The sequence below is a fragment of the Bos mutus genome, chromosome 11, assembly GCF_027580195.1.
Source record: "Bos mutus isolate GX-2022 chromosome 11, NWIPB_WYAK_1.1, whole genome shotgun sequence".
Lineage (NCBI taxonomy): Eukaryota > Metazoa > Chordata > Mammalia > Artiodactyla > Bovidae > Bos > Bos mutus.
This window is the reverse complement of record NC_091627.1, coordinates 83,460,155-83,480,220: the sequence shown is the minus strand read 5'-3', so window position 1 is coordinate 83,480,220 and position 20,066 is coordinate 83,460,155.

Below are 20,066 nucleotides of genomic sequence, written 5' to 3'. Positions count from 1 at the left end.
GAATTGGGAGATTCAATGCAGTTTACTGCTACATGCAACCCGGGAGAGTTCCAGCAGTTTCCTGATGGTGCTCAGAAGCTCTAAGGTTAGTAGATAAATTTCCTTACAATATAGTGAAGAGTCTTTTTTAAACTGCTGTTTTCTCACTGTATCCCAACGTGGGTGAATCCGTGCTATACTGCAGGTTGCTGCATCATGGATACATGTATACCCTTTCTCTGTCTTTCCTGTTTTTATTTGGCCTTTCTCTGTGTGACTTCCCTTTCACTTTTCACTTTCATGCATTGGAGAAGGAAATGGCAACCCACTCCAGTGTTCTTGCCTGGTGAATCCCAGGGACAGAGGAGCCTGGTGGGCTGCTGTCTATGGGGTCGCACAGAGTTGGACATGACTGAAGCGACTTAGCAGCAGCAGCAGCAGCTGTTCAGCAGCTGTTCAGTCAGCCCTCAGGTCTTCTTCAGGAAGAACGGCTGTATTTGTAGGTGTAGTTTCAGTGTGTCCAGGGGAGAAGGTGAGCTCAAGGTCTTCCTTCACCACTATCTTGGATCACTCTTTCTACAAAGTCTTTATTTCTTAGAAGACAAATTATCAATGTATTAATTAAAAATTTGTAAGGCCTTTATATTTTAAACATATACCTTACATATGAAAATATGGACATAAAATGTTTAAATCAGTATCATTTTGCTTCTACAAAATATTATATATCCATAATGACCATAGTTAGAACTAAGGTTCCTATAAATTAACTGAAAATTTATTTATAATGAGAATATGTTAAAACAAAATAAGAAAGCAAAATTTGTATACTTTTTTTATCACATTGATTGAATGGGTAGGGATAACTTACTCCCTCACAATAAACTTCATATTTAAATGTTATCACCAAAGTAGAATGTAATCTAGCATGTCTGGTTCATTTTAAGTCATGTTTTAACATACAACTGGATACAAGAATGATAATATATAGTTCTATTTTCTCCTGTGATTCCTATGAAAAATTCAAATATCCCATTAAAAGGAACTTAAGGGCAAGCAAGGTGACTTGAAGGTGTTGGCAGAGGTGGAATAAATAGAGGAAAACAAAGAAAGTGGAAACAGGACTCTCACGATGAGATGGAGATAATTTATTCAAAAGCACTTCCAATATAATTACAGTGGACTGTGTGGCTAGAAGCTCTATCTCATGGTCATGGATCACAAACAAAAATGTTCTCTTTTGGTCTCTTCTTTGGTGGGATTAGAGGAACATTTAAGTGTTGTCTGTATTGTGACCTCTTGAGCTGAGAAGAAGCTGGCAACAATACCATGTTATGTTGCAATCTAGGCCCTCCAGAATTAAAGCAATTACTTACAAAACCCCTTTATTCTCCTATGAAATGTGTTTAAAGACACAAATACTGAAGTTTCTAGGAGAGGTCACATAAGATACATTGTTTCCTTAAGTTTAGTAAAATAAAGTTGAATTTTGATATATACTAGGATGGGCATACAGAATACTTTGTTATCAGGTGATTTAATGAGAATTGCATATTCAAAAGCAGAGACATTACTTTGCCAACAAAGGTCCTTCTGGTCAAGGCTATGGTTTTTCCTGTGGTCATGTATGGATGTGAGAGTTGGACTGTGAAGAAGGCTGAGCACCGAAGAATTGATGCTTTTGAACTGTGGTGTTGGAGAAGACTCTTGAGAGTCCCTTGGACTGCAAGGAGATCCAACCAGTCCATTCTGAAGGAGATCAGCCCTGGGATTTCTTTGGAAGGAATGATGCTAAAGCTGAAACTCCAGTACTTTGGCCACCTCATGCGAAGAGTTGACTCATTGGAAAAGACTCTGATGCTGGGAGGGATTGTGGGGCAAGAGGAGAAGGGGACGACAGAGGATGAGATGGCTGGATGGCACCACTGACTTGATGGACGTGAGTCTGAGTGAACTCCGGGAGTTGGTGATGGACGGGGAGGCCTGGTGTGCTGCGATTCATGGGGTCGCAAAGAGTCGGACACGACTGAGCGACTGATCTGATCTGATCTGATCTGGAGACGATTTTCCACAGATGATTGATTATGGTTAGGATAAATCTCAGAGAAGGCAATGGCACCCCACTCCAGTACTTTGGCCTGGAAAATCCCATGGATGGAGGAGCCTGGTGGGCTGCAGTCTATGGGGTCGCTAAGAGTCGGACACAACTGAGCGACTTCGCTTTCACTTTTCACTTTCATGCATTGGAGAAGGAAATGGCAACCCACTCCAGTGTTCTTGCCTGGAGAATCCCAGGGACAGGCGAGCCGGTGGCTGCTGTCTATGGGGTCACACAGAGTCGGACACAACTGAAGTTACTTAGCATAGCATAGCATAGGATAAATCTAGCAAGCAAACCTTTGAAATATGTTATCTTAATTCTCTTACATTGTTCCTTGAAAATAGATGGGGACAACATTCTACCATGCAGTTTTTAAGTGCTTTGTTCTATAGAGGCTCTTACTTTATGGCCAAAACACAGCTGTGTAATAGACATCTCTATTTATTGAGGGTGAATCTCTGGCCTGTGAATGACTTATAAAGTTTGCAAACAACAAGCTAAGTGGGGATTTGGACAAGAATGACTGATTTTCATCTGTGTGTGTGCGTGCGTGTGTGTGTGTGTGTGTGTGTGTCCTCACATTGGGAATTTTATTCCTAGTTAAGCTATGTTGTTAATATTAATCAAGTTGACAAAATAGGTGCAATTGCAATTTGGAGGATTCCTCACTTTAGTATTTATGGATTTTGTTTTTAGTTCATGTTTCAGGTTTTATCATACTTCCAGGGAACACGGTGTTCCTCAGGTTCTAATTTTGTCTTTGGCCTTTATGATGCTTTTTGGTTGTCATTTTTGTTTTCTTGATATATAATTCCTGATTTCCAGTTCAGTCACTCAGTTGGGTCCAACTCTTTGCAACCCCATGTACTGCACACGCCCAGGGTACCCTGTCCATCACCAACTCCCGGGGCTTGCTCAAACTCATATCCATCGAGTCAATGATGCCATCCAACCATCTCATCCTCTGTTGTCCACTTCTCCCACCTTCAATCTTTCCCAGCATCAGGGTCTTTTCCAGTGAATCAGTTCTTCACATCAGGTGGCCAAAGTATTGGATCTTCAGCTTCAGCATCAGTCCTTCCAATGAATATTCAGGACTGATTTCCTTTAGGACTGGTTTGATCCCCTTGCTGTCCAAGGGACTTTTAAGAGTCTTCTCCAGCCCCACAGTTCAAATGCATTAATTCTTTGGTGTTCACCCCTTTTTATGGTCCAACTCTCACACCCATACATGACCACTGGCAAAACCATAGCTTTGACTATATGGACCTTTGTCGGCAGAGTGATGTCTCTGTTTTTTAATACGTTGTCCATGTTTGTCATAGCTTTTCTTCCAAGGAGCAAGCGTCTTTTAATTTCATGGCTGCAGTTACTGACTGCAGTGATTTTGGAGCACAAGGAAGTAAAGCATTTCAGTTTCCATTGTTTCCCCATCTATATGCCATGAAGTGGTGGGACCGGATGCCACGATCTTATTTTTATGAATGTTGAGTTTTAAGTCAGCTTTTTCACTCTCCTCTTTCACCATCATTAAGAGGCTCTTTAGTTTCTCTTAGCTTTCTGCCATAAGGGTGGTGTTATCTGCATATCCTGCTGCTGCTGCTGCTTGCTTCAGTTGTGTCCGACTCTGTGCGACCCCATAGACGGCAGCCCACCAGGCTCCCCCGTCCCTGGGATTCTCCAGGCAAGAACACTGGAGTGGGTTGCCATTTCCTTCTCCAATGCATGAAAGTGAAAAGTGAAAGTGAAGTCGCTCAGTCGTGTCTGACTCTTTGCGACCCCATGGACCGCAGCCCACCAGGCTTCTCCATCCATGGGATTTTCCAGGCAAGATAACTAGAGTGGGGTGCCATCACCTTCTCTGGATCTGCATATCCTAGGTTATTGATATTTCTCCTGGCAATAGGAGAATCCAGCTTGTGAGTCCCCCCAGATATTCTATTATTACTACTACTACTACTACTAAGTCACTTCAGTCATGTCCAACTCTGTGTGACCCCATAGACGGCAGCCCACCAGGCTCCCCCATCCCTGGGATTTTCCAAGCAAGAACACTGGAGTAGGTTGCCATTTCCTTCTCCAATGCATGAAAGTGAAAAGTGAAAGTGAAGTCGCTCAGTCGTATCCTATTCTTAGCGACCCCATGAACTGCAGCCTACCAGGCTCCTCCATCCATGGGATTTTCCAGGCCAAAGTACTGGAGTGGGGTGCCATTGCCTTCTCCAAGATATTCTATTACTAGATCATAAAGTTACAGCTTCAACCCAATGTGAAGGCTGATGCAAAACTATGAATTATCCAGGAAGTTTTTTTTTGTCTTACCCAGAAAACAGGATCAGATTAATTGCCTTATTATCACTCCATGCATATGAGTGGATTTCTCTTGTCCACACTTTCATTTAAGTCACAGCCTTTGAGTGGCCAGACTTCATGAAGAATTTACTGCTCTCTGACTCTGGTCAGCACAAAGCCTCATATTTTCTCCCTGTGTAATTATTAAAACTCAATGCTCTTGATCACTCCTCTGTAATAACCACTCTAAGGACAGCCAAGGCATCCACTTAAGCTAATTGCTCCGCCTTTCAGTTTCCTTTTTGATTTTGACCCCCTGGGGATTCTCTTTTCCAATTTAACTCTGCATTTAAAAATCAATATTAATATGCTTCTTCCAGTTTGATAGCCAGAAGATTTTCATTTTATCTGTTTATGCCATAAATAATAGCCTCATCCATCTTTAGATTATAGGTTTTGATAAGGTTACAGAAAAGCACAGAAAGTTAAAAACAATATAATAAATGAAACTATATTATAATTTTTGTTTTGAAGTGAGAAGTATCTGTACTGTGTTACATTTTGTTTACCCAAAAGTTGTTGCAAATTTATTTAACTATGGAAACTATAAAATTAGGCAGTTTTATCAGGCTTGTGCCTTTTTTTTAAAATCCAGCTCTTCCTTTATTTGATTAAACTAATTAATTTTATTGAAATAGGTTTAATACAATATTAAGTTACTTTCAGGTATACTACATAGTTATTTAACATTAGGCTTGTGGCTTTTTGGTTTATTATATTTCACAAATGGAAAGTATAAAGTTTTGTTTTCACTTTTGCATATGAAATCTCTATGTAGGGATCATGGCAAATATAATATCTTTGTAATTATTTACTAATAATTAAATTATTATAATGGGTTAATAGTGCTTAATAGCATTATACTCAGATTTATTTCACTATTTCAGTACTGTTAGATTTTAAATTGCCTCTAATTTTTAAATATCATACAAAAACCAAACCAAAATATACTTATGCCTGTGAACTCCATATTTGGATAATTTCTTAGGCTATGTCTTAAGAAGTGATTCTCATGTTGGTTTATTAATATGATAGTGGGAGCCTCTCTGGCTTCCTGTAAGTAGTGAATTACAGCTAGAGAAAAAATATCAAACACCTTTATTATTCAGAGTTATTGAGACTTCCTTCTCCTTTTAGAAGAGAAAGCCTGTTAAGTCCCTGTGGTCATAAGTTCACATAAGATATACTTCCTTTTATTTTCCAATCCAACCCTAGATTCTGCTGTCTTGGTAAAAATAAACCCCACCATTTGTGCATAGCTTTTCCTTTCATTTTAGGACAAATTGGCAAAAACAAATTATAGTAATTGAAGCTGAGAATACAAAAAGAGTGCTTCCTAAAGGAAGGCAGTTGGGTCTGAAAAAGGATCAAGAAGCCATTTCCTCAGAAGATTGGAAGGACTGATCATTTTCAGTCTAAAAGAGAATAGGAGAGTTCTTAGGCCTTTCTGTTTGTTTTTCAAGTAGATGTACTATCAGGTCTGACAATCCTATTCAGAAAGAATTCTTTCATTGATCCATGACAGCAGAAAAGTGACATTTTACACCCTTTTGTTGAGGTCCTTTAATGGACCAGAACCTGGTGGTCCAGAGTCGACCGATGAGAAAGTAAAGGAGAGAAAAAGAGGCTGATATTCCTTGGTTTACTCAGAAAGCCAGTGAAGCCCCTGACATGGGGCTTGCTCTGTTCACGAAGGCTTCAGGTGCCCTCTCGATGGGGTGAAGGCGCAGAGCGCCTTCTCGAGTGGGTCTTATAAACCCAGGCAGGAAAGTGAACTCAGAGAGCCTCTGCGCTCCAGGGGATCAGCCTGAAAAAGAGAGAGAGAGGGAGAGAGAGGGAGAGAGAGAGAGAGAGAAAGCAAGACACGGGAACCACAGCTCTGATGGAGCAAAGGTGTTTTATTCAACATTGTGTAGGTATTTATACTGTCTTACAAGATAGCTATTTCAGCAGAGTTAAAATCAAAACTTACAAGGAAACATGAGGTCATCCATATGAAAGAGAGAAGGTTATAAATAATCACTTTTACCATATGGTTCATAAAAAGGAAGAGGGTACTTATCACAGTATAGAAAAACTAACGAAGGAAATGCCTGGATTCCTCAGCCCCTGGGAGAGGCTTGCCTCTCCTCTTAATTCCTGAATATTCAGGAATTAATAAGGAACAGAGAGTTCCTGACAGATCCAAAACAGCACACTGGAAGCCTCCTGTTAAATGCTTCCTGACACCCTTTGAACTGTATGGTTTTATACATTTGCAAAGTGCAAGGATCCACAGATTCCATTGTGATTATCAAAACACCAGGTACAACCTGGTTGACCACATGGTCACAGTGACCCATAGTGTCCACCTCTTTGTCTCTCAGGCGTTTCCTCAAAGGAATAGAAGGTGACTGAAGACTAGAGAGAATTCTCCCAGGTCCTCTCCCTCACTCCTCATTCATTCCTTCTCCAGCTAACCCAAGTTTATAGACAAAAGTCAATTAATACACTTTACATTTACTGCCATCAAAACCCCTTTTCTTGACTATTCCCCTTGTCAACTGAAAAAGTGCACAATTTAAAAGTTGAGAATTTTGCTTTATGCAGCAAATTTTCTGAGAAATTCATGCCTTTCTGAGAAATTCATGGAATGAACCAGTCCATTCAGCTATCTGAGGCAGCTTCTCAGACAGCTCTGCGGGACTGCTCGGAAGAGGTCAGGGAGGAGCCAGGATATATAGGAGTTTTTGCAACAAAGATCAGGTAGTTGGAACATCAAGAGGTTACAGTTAACTTAAAACCAGGTATCTTAAGTTAATGAGTTTAAGCACTTTTCTATATTTGGGAAGATGCAAGTCTGGGCTCATTGAAAGCATTCCTTTGATATGTACCTTACCTATCCAGGGCCAGTATTCTGTTCTTTCCTGGTCTGACACCACTTAGGGTGTACCCTTGGGGATGACTGAAGTGGCTGAGGCCTTGGCAGTGGGCAACCTGTTCCACTTCCTCATGAGTTCACTTAGGGTTCACTTTAAGGCTCCCTGTAGTGGTTTGATGGCTGTAACGTCCTTTGTTTGTTGACATGGCAGGCAACATTTTTCATTCACACTGTATTGATGAGAAAATTTCCCACAGTATTTTTTTGGGAAATATTGAAAACTTCTGTGCTTTGTGAGTAGCTATGTAAACCTCAATAGTACTGATTTGAATAGGATTAAAAAAATATCTCTCAATTTGCTTGTATGTGGGTCTTTTTATATATGCGTGCTGTCGCTTCAGTCAAGTCCAACTCTCTGTGACTCTATGGACCACAGACCTCCAGGCTCAGAATTCTGTCCAAGGGATTCTCCAGGCAACAATATTGAGTGGGTGGCCAAGCCCTCTTCCAGAGAATCTTCCCTGGAGAGAAGATCTTTTTATTCACTTGTATCTAAATGACTTAGAAACACTAAATAAGTTGAGTTTTATTTCTCTATCTTTAAAGGGCCACTAATCATTTTCAAAGCCAAAGCCTTTGACTGTGTGGATCACAATAAACTGTGGAAAACTCTGAAAGAGATGGGAATACCAGACCACCTGACCTGCCTCTTGAGAAACCTATATGCAGGTCAGGAAGCAACAGTTAGAACTGGACATGGAACAACAGACTGGTTCCAAATGGGAAAAGGAGTACATCAAGGATGTATATTGTCACCCTGCTTATTTAACTTCTATGCAGAGTACATCATGAGAAATGCTGGGCTGGAAGAAGCACAAGCTGGAATCAAGATTGTCGGGAAAAATATCAATAACCTCAGATATGCAGATGACACCACCCTTATGGCAGAAAGTGAAGAGGAACTAAAAGGCCTCTTGATGAAAGTCAAAGAGGAGAGTGAAAAAGTTGGCTTAAAGCTCAACATTCAGAAAACGAAGATCATGGCATCTGGTCCCATCACTTCATGGGAAATAGACGGGGAAACAGTGGAAACAGTGTCACACTTTACTTTTGGGGGCTCCCAAATCACTGCAGATGGTGACTGCAGCCATGAAATTAAAAGACACTTACTCCTTGGAAGAAGGTTATGACCAATCTAGATAGCATATTCAAAAGCAGAGACATTACTTTGCCAACAAAGGTCCGTCTAGTCAAGCCTATGGTTTTTCCTGTGGTCATGTATGGATGTGAGAGTTGGACTGTGAAGAAAGCTGAGCACCGAAGAATTGATGCTTTTGAACTGTGGTATTGGAGAAGCCTCTTGAGAGTCCCTTGGACTGCAAGGAGATCCAACCAGTCCATTCTGAAGGAGATCAGCCCTGGGATTTCTTTGGAAGGACTGATGCTAAAGCTGAAACTCCAGTACTTTGGCCACCTCATGCAAAGAGTTGACTCACTGGAAAAGACTCTGATGCTGGGAGGGATTGGGGGCAGGAGGAGAAGGGGACGACAGAGGATGAGATGGCTGGATGGCATCACTGACTCGATGGACGTGAGTCTGAGTGAACTCTGGGAGTTGGTGATGGACAGGGAGGCCTGGCATGCTGCAATTCATGGAGTCGCAAAGAGTTGGACACGACTGAGTGACTGAACTGAACTGAATCATTTTCTGGGCTGGGAAAGGTGGTCTCCAGGTGACTTCAGGCTGACAGATTGGCAAATGACTTAAGAGTCTTACTAAAATGTAGAATTTGATGTGATAGTATTGAAGGGGAATCTGAGATTGTGTTTTACCCACATGCTCCCAGGTAATACAGATCATACTTGCTCCAAGGACTATGTTGTTGAGAAAAAAGCTGCTGTATATCTGTCAATTGGCAAATAAGGAGAGTTTAGTGGACTATTAAGTAGATGTGGAAGCTATAATAAGACCATTATAAGGCTTTATTCCCTAAATGTGATGAAAACATTGAGTCTAACTTTTCTGCTGTGATCAGTCCTTGATAGAGTTACAGGCATTAGAGTATGTGCATGCATGCAAAGTCGCTTCAATTGTGTCTGACTCTTTGCAATCCTTTGGATTGAAGCCTGCCAGCCAGGCTTCTCTGTCCATGGGATTCTCCAGGCAAGAATACTAGAGTGGGTTGCCATGCCCTTCGCCAGGGAATCTTCCTGACCCAGGGATCCAACCCTTGTCTCTGCATTGGCAGGTGGGTTCTTTACCACTAGCACCACCTAGGAAGCCCAGGCAGTAGAGGATGCGTGTTTAAATCAAGATCAAAGGCTTTGGGAAAACGGTCCATCAGCTTGAGATTCAACCTTCTCTGTTAAGTGTTCAAATTATTTAGTAAGGTGGATGAGGTATTGATTATTCATGGGATTATTTCAATATTACCAAGACACCAAAAGACAACTGTTTATTCCTATCATAGAAATATTTCAAAAAATTAAATAATTCATTGTTGAGCACTACTCTGGAATATACATTATGCTAAGGTGTTGGTAAGTGGTAAATACCTTAAAGTCTTCAGAGAAGTGGGGTTCATGCCCAAGTTGTCTGTGAATTAGCTGTTGCTATGTAACAGGTGAACCCAACAGCTCAGTGAACAATTAGCTCATAACTCAGTGGTTGATAGCTTAGACTGGACTCAGTTGAGCAGTTCTGGTCCCAGGTACTCTGTATGCATCTTGGCAAGTCGGCTAGGTGGCTCTAACTTTGGAGGTTGGCTGGATAGCACCTGGAGGAACAGCTGAACTCTGTGTCTCTCATCGTCTGGTAGGAGAACCTTGGCCTGTTGACACAGTACCTGAGCAAGGAGAGTGGGAGCCAAAGGCCTCTAGAAGCTCACGTTCAAAAATGGCCCATTGCTCCATTTGTCATATTCCTGTGGTCAAAACAAGTCACAGGGCCAGTCCTATTCAGGTTATAGAACAACACACTCTACCTCTTGGCAAGGGGGCTGGAAAACGAATGATTACATTACATTTGTGCAAGCAGTCTGCCACTAAAATGTTGCATGCTCTGGATGACTTGTCATATTGTAACTGAAAGTGGGGTCTGGTTGCTCACTGCTCAAAAGCCAATAAAGAGGCCAGATTGGCAGAATGGATAGTTTGCTTTATTTTGGATGCCTGTAACTGGGGTTGGTGGCTGGGGGAGGGACAGATGCTTGTCCAAACGTCCACTCCCCCTGTGACAATCAGTGGGCAAGAGCTTTTATAGACAGAGGGAAGGGTCTACCATGTAGAATCAGCACAGTCAGCTCTGACAGTCTTCATGAAATTGATCATCAGTGGTCTGACCATCATCATCTTGATTGTTTTAAATGCAGTTAATTTTCAGTTCTGTAGTCAGAGTCGGTTCATTTCGATTTCCTTGAGGCCAGTTCTTGGAATTGTGGCAGATTAAGACATGGCTGTAGTCTGGTCATCATGTAGCTGACTCCTCCAATGGGTGGAGGTTTAAGTATCTGTAAGACAGCTCATAGTCTATGGCTAAGAATATTATCTATAGCCTGTGAGAAGGAACTAAAGGTCCTTGACTATGCTTACTGACTAAACCATTATTATTTGGTCTCCTTTGACTGTTTTCCTTTGTTTCTTCATGTTTTCACTTCTCTGATTAAACTTACTATTTAGCTACAGGCAGAGGACATAAGGGACAAGGACCATAGTGTGCTACTGTTTCAATATTACTTCTTGATGTATTTCTGAGATATGTAGAAATTGGGGTAACCATTGCTTAGCCTGTAAATTGGGGGAACAGTTCTCTTTAAACATTCACTATGGGAAAGATGAAAAAACTTGCATCACAAGGCTAGCAAAATCAATTAGCTAGACCAACTTGGATTCACTTTTCCAAATACTATATGTGATGAAACAATTCTGGGTAAAAATGATCAGCTAAGCTTTCTCTCTGTTAAGAGAACTCATCATTAGAATGTTTACAACTCACTCATGTATACTAGCTCACTGAATACTGTTAATCAAACCTGTTTAATTAACACACAGTAAACTCAATTTTTTTAAATTGTTGATTAATAGCTCTATTTATATTTTGTTAAATTAGCTGAGTCTTGAGTGAAGGATTGGCTAGTGGTTATAAATACAACCAAGGAAGGATATTGTCTTCAGTTTTTATACTTCAGAAATGAAAAAAGTATTAAATGTTAACAAACAAACAACATTTTTGAAGAATGTAGCAACTTTCAGTAAGCTCCTTTATGATAAGATTGCATCAGAAGAAAGATTTCTGTATTTGTTGTTATCAAACTTAATTATATAAACATATTTAGAATATTTTATTTGAAATAAGATAAGACTGTTGAAAGATAAATAATTTTCTTGGAATAGCAGAGGCATGCATGAAACTAACAACACAGATTATAAATTTTTTGAGGCATTAAGATATATTTAATAGATAGCAAGGGTTTCCCTAGTGGCTCAAATGGTAAAGAATCTGCCTGCAATGCAGGAGACCTTGGTTTGATCCCTGGGTCAGGAAGATCTCCTTTAGAAGGGAGTAGCTACCCCCTCCAGTATTCTTGCCTGGAGAATCCCATGGACAGAGGAGCCTGGTGGGCTACAGTCCATGGGGTGGCAAAGAGTTGGACCCAACTGAGCGACTAACACTTTCACTTTTACTTTTTCACATGAAAAATGTAGGAAGTATATGTTCTTACTCAGTAGGCCCATTATTAGCATTAGAGTACAATAGTTTTGAAACACATTGTTCATTGAAATACATATATTTTGACTTCGCCTTTTTCTAGACCCTAGAGAAACCATTATCTGTATAACTACATTAAGAATAGTTTCCTGAAATTGACAGTTGTAAAATTTTATATGCCTATTTGAAACGGTATCATTTACAGAATCTGCAGCTCACAGTGGTGCCAGTCACCTGTCAATGCTGACAGATCTTGGTGGAGAGTAATTACAGATGTTGGTCTCAGCAGTCTGGATTCACGTGAGACTCTGGAGTTGCTATTCATCTCTTATAGAAGCCTCTCAAGGGCATCCATTTGTAAAATATAGGCCTTAATAGCTTCTGTTTAGATTCCATTTGTTAGTCATTTTCATTTTGTAGCTGTTAAACCAACAACTTAATATTTAAACAGATAAGCTTTCAAACCTATATGAAAAGCCTGTGTTGATGAATTGATATATAGTCTATGCTTCTTTTCCATATCTTTTATGATTCTTCAAGACATTATCTGAAGGCAAGCAGTGTGCTTCAGTATATTTGCATACTGTCTAAGCACAATCCCTGCAAATCCTGAAAATCAAATGAGTCTTTCAGATCATGAAAAAATTGAGAAATAAAGTGAGTCACATTTGGTAGCTTCCTTACGTAAGCGTCACCACTCTTAAGTTTTGAGAGTTTCAACTTCTTGGTTAACCTAATATTTTTAAAACTTGCAAAATGGTTTTCTACTCAGTCATCCTTATTTTACCTTCATGTGAAAATACTCCTTTAGCATGGGTGATTGGATCAGCAGAAAGAGACAATTGGCATAGACAGACTCAACTGCATCAAAACCAAATCATTCCAATCTCAGAGTACCAATCAACCTTCAGATGCCCTTGAATTAACATGAGTGAAATGCTGTTTCAACTGCCAAAGATGTTAAAATGGAACAAGAGCTATCAAATTAAGGCCAGGATCATTTTTTTCACACTTTGATTACCTTAAATGTTTAAAATTCAGAGCTCACTACTTTTGTGAAAGAACTGGAACCCAGAAGAGGTTTTGAAAACCACATATCTCTTCAATCATCCCTATTGTTTATTTGACTGTATTTTAAAATAACAAATGAAAAGATTTTGTAATCTTCTTGTAAGAAAATTAAACAATGTGTATAAAAGATATTTATTTATTGAAACAGAACTTTTTAACATATTGACTACACATTGCAATTGGAGGACCATGTTCACAATAATAACTATAGCTATAATTATGTTTCTTTCAAAGTATAACAAAATTAAAATACTGAAAATGAAGCACTGCAGAAGATAGGAGACTCTGCCTGTTCTTATCTTTTGTTCTTGCCTTAGAGATGGTAATCTTAGGCCTTAGGGATTTGGGGATTTTTATTTTACCACATTCAAAGAATCCCAACACTTCAAATTTTGCATCTATCCAAGCAACACAGTATAATGGAAAGAGCAAGGGCTTTGGAATCAACAAAACAATTTTAAGCCTTATCTTGCCCTATAACTTTAGGCAACTTCTCTGTACCTCAGTTTGCCTACTTTAAAATAGAATCTATCTTGTGAGGTTAATGTCACATTTGAAAATGATAATGCATGTAAAGCATCCTGGACAGCAGTTGAGGCATAATAAATGGTAACTAAATTTACTATTTCATCTATGTGTGTGTTTGTGTGTGTGTTCTCTATCAAAAGTTTATTCTATAGGAAACAAGAGTTTCTGGGACTGCTTACACTCTTTCAAGTATGATTGCTTTTCTTCTTGTCATGGAATAACATGTACTTTGAATAAATAATACTTATTTTTATCTTTCTTGTATCAGTAAATTTTATGAGGTCCTTACTAGAATTGAGATACTGTGTTAGGCCCTAGTATATGAAAAAATGGTCAACATCATTAGTCATTAGGAAAGTACAAGTAAAAACCACATTGAGGTACCACCTCATGCTTGGTAGAATCAAAAAAATGCGAGAGAACAAATGCTGATGTGGACATGGAGAAAAGGGACCTCTTGTGCATCAGTGGTGGGAATGTAACTTGGTACAGCCATTCTGGTAAACAGAATGGAGGTTCCTCAAAAAATTTAAAATAGAACCACCCTATGGTCCAACATTTCCATTTCTGGGAATATATACAAAGGAAACAAAAACGCTAAATCAAAAACATATCTGCACCTGCATGTTCATAGCAACATTATTGACAGTAGCCAAGACATGGAAATAACCTAAGTGCTATCGGTGGATAAATGGATAAAGAAAATGTGGCATGGTTCATCCATAACAGACAGTGGAATCACTGTGCCATTTGTGACAACGTGGATGAACCTTGAGGGCATTCCAAGTGAAATAAGTCAGACAAAGAAAGACAAATTACTGTATGATCTCATTTATATGTGGACTCCAAATAAAATCACCAAACTCATAGAAAAAGAGATCATATTAATGGTTACCGGAGGCTGGGAGTAAGAGGAGGAGCTATTTGAGAAAGGTAGTCAAAAGGTAGTAAAAATTTCCAGTTACAAGGAAGTTAAGTCTTAGGGATGTAATGTACAACTTGTTAACTGTAGTTAACACTGCTGTATGATATATTGGAAAACTGTTAAAAGGGTAGACCTTAAGGGTTCTCATCACAAGAATTTTTTTCTCTTTATTGTATCTTTATGAGATGATAGATGTTAACTAAACTAATTGTGATAATCACTTTATAATATATGTAAATCAAACCATCATGCTGTACATCTTAAACTCCTAAATGTGATATATGTCAATTATTTCTCAAAAAATAACAAAACCTTGGGAAACAAAAGATGATGATTTAAGCACTGAGTCAGCCAAAGAAATGAGTTAGACTGCCCCTTAACAGAACTTAAACTTGGAGATGTAATATTTGTATCTATACAAATATGACTGTGATACCAAATGTGAGATGATAAACTTAGTCACCAGCAGGGTACCATATACTGAGAGCAGAGAGAAGGTACTTGCCATTTGGAGCAGGAATAGGAGATGTCTGGGTGTGTGGGTAAAGGCATATGAGGGTGACCTTGAAGTAAAGCTAAGATTTAAGCCTGTGTTATTGCAGATAGGGGACTTCAAACAGTGAGCATAACGTGAGTAAAACAAAATAATGTACCTTTCATAGGGACTAAATAGTATGCCTAATTTATCTGGATTATTGGAGATAGGGGACTTCAAACAGTGAGCACAACGTGAGTAAAACAAAATAATGTACCTTTCATAGGGACTAAATAGTATGCCTAATTTATCTGGATGCTAGAATACAAGAAAAAGATAAAAAACTGAGAGAGATGAAAGTTTGCAAAAGAGGATGGTGTCAAATCACAGAAAGTCTTAAATATTGGGTAAGGACTGTTGACTTTTTTCTTTTCGTGGACTAAACATAGTGCGTCTTTCTGTTTGTGCTGACTCCTCTCTACATACTCAGCGTGGCTCAGCTTCTTCCCTGGGCCTTCTCCTGATGGAGTATCATAAGGCTGACTTAAGCTTCAGCTCAGTTCAGTTCAGTCGCTCAGTCATGTCCGACTCTTTGCGACCCCATGAATCGCAGCACGCCAGGCCTCCCTGTCCATCACCATCTCCCAGAGTTCATTCAAACTCACGTCTCTTTTCTTTAAATGCCCTGGGTGTTGTCTCTCCTTTTCATTCTCTGCTTTAGCTCACGGACTGAGGCCGTAGGTATAGAACCAAGGTTAGGGAGCAATATTGACCGAGAATGATTCAGGGCCTGTTTGTCTTTTTCTCCAGACATCTCATAAATGCCTTGTCAATGAATGCCCACTGAAAGATAGAAGGACAGAGATTCTGAAAGATGTCCGGGAACATGCTATTCTCAGAACATCAAGAGGTGGGGGAATGTGTGTTTGGTGAAATCAAAACAAAATACATTTGTTTTGCTTCTTAGAAGTGAATGCTCTAATATTTTTCCAGTTTCAAATACTTCCTGTCAGACTTCAGGTTAAAACAGAAAGACATTTTTTTTTTTAATATATATAACCAGAAACAGCAGTTTTTTTTTAATATATATAACCAGAAACAACAGTCTTGCGAAAAATCACTTAGCTGTTCCATGTGTGCTTTTAAGAGCTTGATAAATGTCATTCTTTTTGCATGAAAATTCAGAAGGTCACAAAGGATAGAGGAGAACATTGTGGGTGCATGACACCACATCTGCTGAAGAGAGGCTCAACCTAAACTGGTTTTTCCCTGAAACTCCACAGGAGGCCTTCAAAACTGCTGATGGTGGGCCCTCACATCAGAGGAGTTCAGTGAATTTTTACCCCACACATCACAGGAAAACCCAGCCAGGGTTGAGAGCCATTCCAACATTCTAAAGCCTCATTTTCCTGTTTAGAAACCTTAGCATCAGAGGTTGTAAGAGAGACTTACTCACACTGCTTATCACTACAAACACCTGGGCTGAGAACACAGTTCTCCAGAGTTTGTTGTTTTCTCATACATCGTGAAATTTGGGGGTTTATCGTCTATTAACTTCCAACATTAAGTTATTAATTGAGGCAGTCGGCAAATTTTTGTCATCCATTATTCTAAGTTAAAGGAGTATAGCAGAGAACAACATCTCTGTACTCAGTGAGCTAGTCCTTGATGAGAGAAAGGAAGAAAGGATGCCTACAATGAACATAAATAAAAAAGTGAGGAAATAACTCAAGAACAGTATGGCGTGTAGGGACGGTGAATTGGGGCAGCTGTATTAGATGCTTGATACTTGTGGACACTGAGGACACAGAATTAAAATAACTCCCCAATGCCAAATAACTGGATTTGAAGTTTGAATAAAAACTGCCAGGAAATGAACATGGAAAGCAATCTCAAGCTGAAGTTTCAGTTTGTGCAAAGAAATGAATTTGTGACGGGATAGGGTTACAAATCATTCAGTAGTGATGGAGCGAATAAGGAATGCGGTTAGAACAAATAGACTTCAATCAGATAAGGAAGGGCAGTATGTGCCTTGCAAGGAGATTGGTTACTCTGCTCCCATGTGAGTGTCTCACAAACTGTAGTATGCATTCTGTTACTACATGGAGAATTTGTGTAACTGAAGACTGCTGGCCTGTCTCTAGAGTTTCTGATCCACTGGTTCTGATACTGATCATCAGCACTACTTTGAGAAGCACATCTCAGGATAACAACACAACATTAAAGAAATTTAACGTGGGAAACATGAATAGATTTTCATATTGTTAACAGTTAACATGAGAAAAGTATAGAAGATATATCAGGGACAAAATGATATATTTGCTTGTTAAGTTATGACAGTACTATAAAAGGGAGATAATAAAGGCCTTTCCTAGGGCTGCAGTGGAAATGAATAGGAAGTAGGAAATGGGCATTTAAAAAATTTAACAGCTGGAGTTGACAAGTGATAGGACTTAGGAGCTGAGTTATTAATAATATAAATAAGGAGCAGAGTGGAATATACACTTGCTTGCAGGCATTTCATTTGAGTAATTGGATGGAAGGTAGTATTAGCAAAAAGATGAGTTCAGACTTGGCATGTTCATTTCTAAATGAGGTTCAGCATCACCTCAGGAGTCAGCTGTACACATCAGCTGCATCTCAGGAGGAAAAATGCCCAAAGACATTGATTTGAAAGTTGCCAATGTATGTGTAACTATTAAATTTTATGAAGACTAACAGGAAGAAGTGATCAGAGAGGCAGAAAGTACGAAAATTGAGAGAATAGAGAATTTCAAGAAACAATGCTTGATTGTGATAAGTACCCAAAGAAGTTGAGTAAAATATTTTGAGATTGCAGTTTTAGAGCCATTGGTGAACTTAGTGAGAGCAATAAGAGTAGTAACCTAAATTTTGTGGATTGTCACTGAAAGGAAAAATTAGGGATGTGGGCAAACATGTACAATGCAGGTATATTGCAGACTGAAGGCTCTTCTCTCTCTGTCTTTCACACATACACATACACACACAACTTCCTGTTGCCTTTTTTGTATATTCTTAACAAATTTAAGTATGAAGAATGCAAGTAGAAAGAAAAATTCCAAATGATGGCACTAATCCTCATAAGCCAATAGAATAATAAATATTTGTGTAAGAATTAATTGACTGGCAAAAGTAGCTTAATGTACTTTAAAAGAAAGACAGAAACTAATCTGAAAGTTTATTTTCAATATTCATGTCTCCAGCTTTTATTCTTAATAAAATAAGGATCTAAAAATCTTACTGATTTCAGGTATATACATAGACCTCTGCCACAATTTTTTTTTGTAGTCTCAGATATTTCTAGAAGAGGTAACATAATATGGAAATATATATTGTAATTATTTCAGGAAGACCTAACATAAATATTCAGAATGTTTGTGATTCTAAATTTTTTGAAGAATGCCCAAGTCTCCATAAAATTCAGCATCACAAACATTTTTATATCTTAGGAACAAATCCACTTAAGCATTTTCTAACATTTCCCTATATTTCAGTAATAGATTCTATCCTAAAAGGACTTAGGGATACGCCTGTTCAACAGAAATATAAAGTGAATCACAGGTGTAATTTAAAATTTTCTAGGAAACATGTTAAGAAGGCAAAAACAGATAAAAACCAGACAAAACTAATTTTAATAATGTATTTTATTTATCATAATATAGCCAAGATACTAGCATTTCCGGTACCTTATAGCTCAGATGGTAAAGAATCTGCCTGCAATGCAGAAGACCTGGGTTCGATCCCTCAGTCAGGAAGATGCCCTGGAGAAGGAAATGGCAACCCACTCCAGTATTCTTGCCTGGAGAATTCCATGGACAGAGGAGCATGGCGGGTTACAGTCCCTGGGGTCACAAAAAGTCAGACATGACTGAGCGACTAACACACACACTAGAATGTCAATATGCAATTAATGTAAAATTTTAGGATATTTTACATTCTATCTTTTTTGCCTAAATCTTCAAAATTTTATGTGTATTTTACACTTATGGCACGTCTTAGTTCCGATTTATCCACATTACAAGTGCTTAATGCACACCTGTGATAATGGCTGCCATACTGGGTAGTTTACACTTGACTATTTACTCTGTAGACTGCATCTGTTATGTATAACCCAAACAAAATTTTATAGTAATGCTAATTTTCACCCTTGTTAAAATATTTCTTTTTGTTCAGTTCAGTTCAGTCTCTCAGTCATGTCTGACTTTTTGTGACTCCATGGACTGCAGCATGCCAGGCCTCCCTGTCCATCACCAACTCCCGGAGTTTATCCAAACTCATATCCATTGAGTTGGTAATGCCATCCAACCATCTCATCCTCTGTCGTCCCCTTCTCTTCCTGCCCTCAATCTTTCCCAGCATAAGGGTCTTTTCTAATGAGTCAGCTCTTTGCATCAGGTAGCCAAAATATTGGAGTTTCAGCTTCAACATCAGTCCTTCCAATGAACACACAGGACTGATCTCCTTTAGGAGGGACTGGTTGGATCTCCTTGCAGTCCAAGGGACTCTCAAGAGTCTTCTCCAACACCACAGTTCAAAAGCATCATTGTTCGGTGCTCAGCTTTCTTTATAGTCCAACTCTCACATCCATACATGACTACTGGAAAAAACATAGCCTTGACTAGACAGACCTTTGTTGGCAAAGTAATGTCTCTGCTTTTTAATATGCTGTCTAGGTTGGTCATCACTTTCCTTCCAAGGAGTAAGCATCTTTTAATTTCATGGCTGCAATCACCATCTGCAGTAATTTTGGAGCCCCCCCAAAATAAAGTCAGTCACTGTTTCCACTGTTTCCCCATCTATTTGCCATGAAATGATGGGACTGGATGCCATGTTCTTTGTTTTCTGAATGTTGAATTTTAAGCCAACTTTTTTGCTCTCCTCTTTCACTTTCATCAAGAGGCTTTTTAGTTCTTCTTCACTTTCTGCCATAAGGGTGGTGTCATCTGCATATCTAAAGTTATTGATATTTCTCCTGGCAATCTTGATTCCAGCTTGTGCTTCATCCAGCCTGGCATTTTGCATGATGTACTCTGCATATAAGTTAAA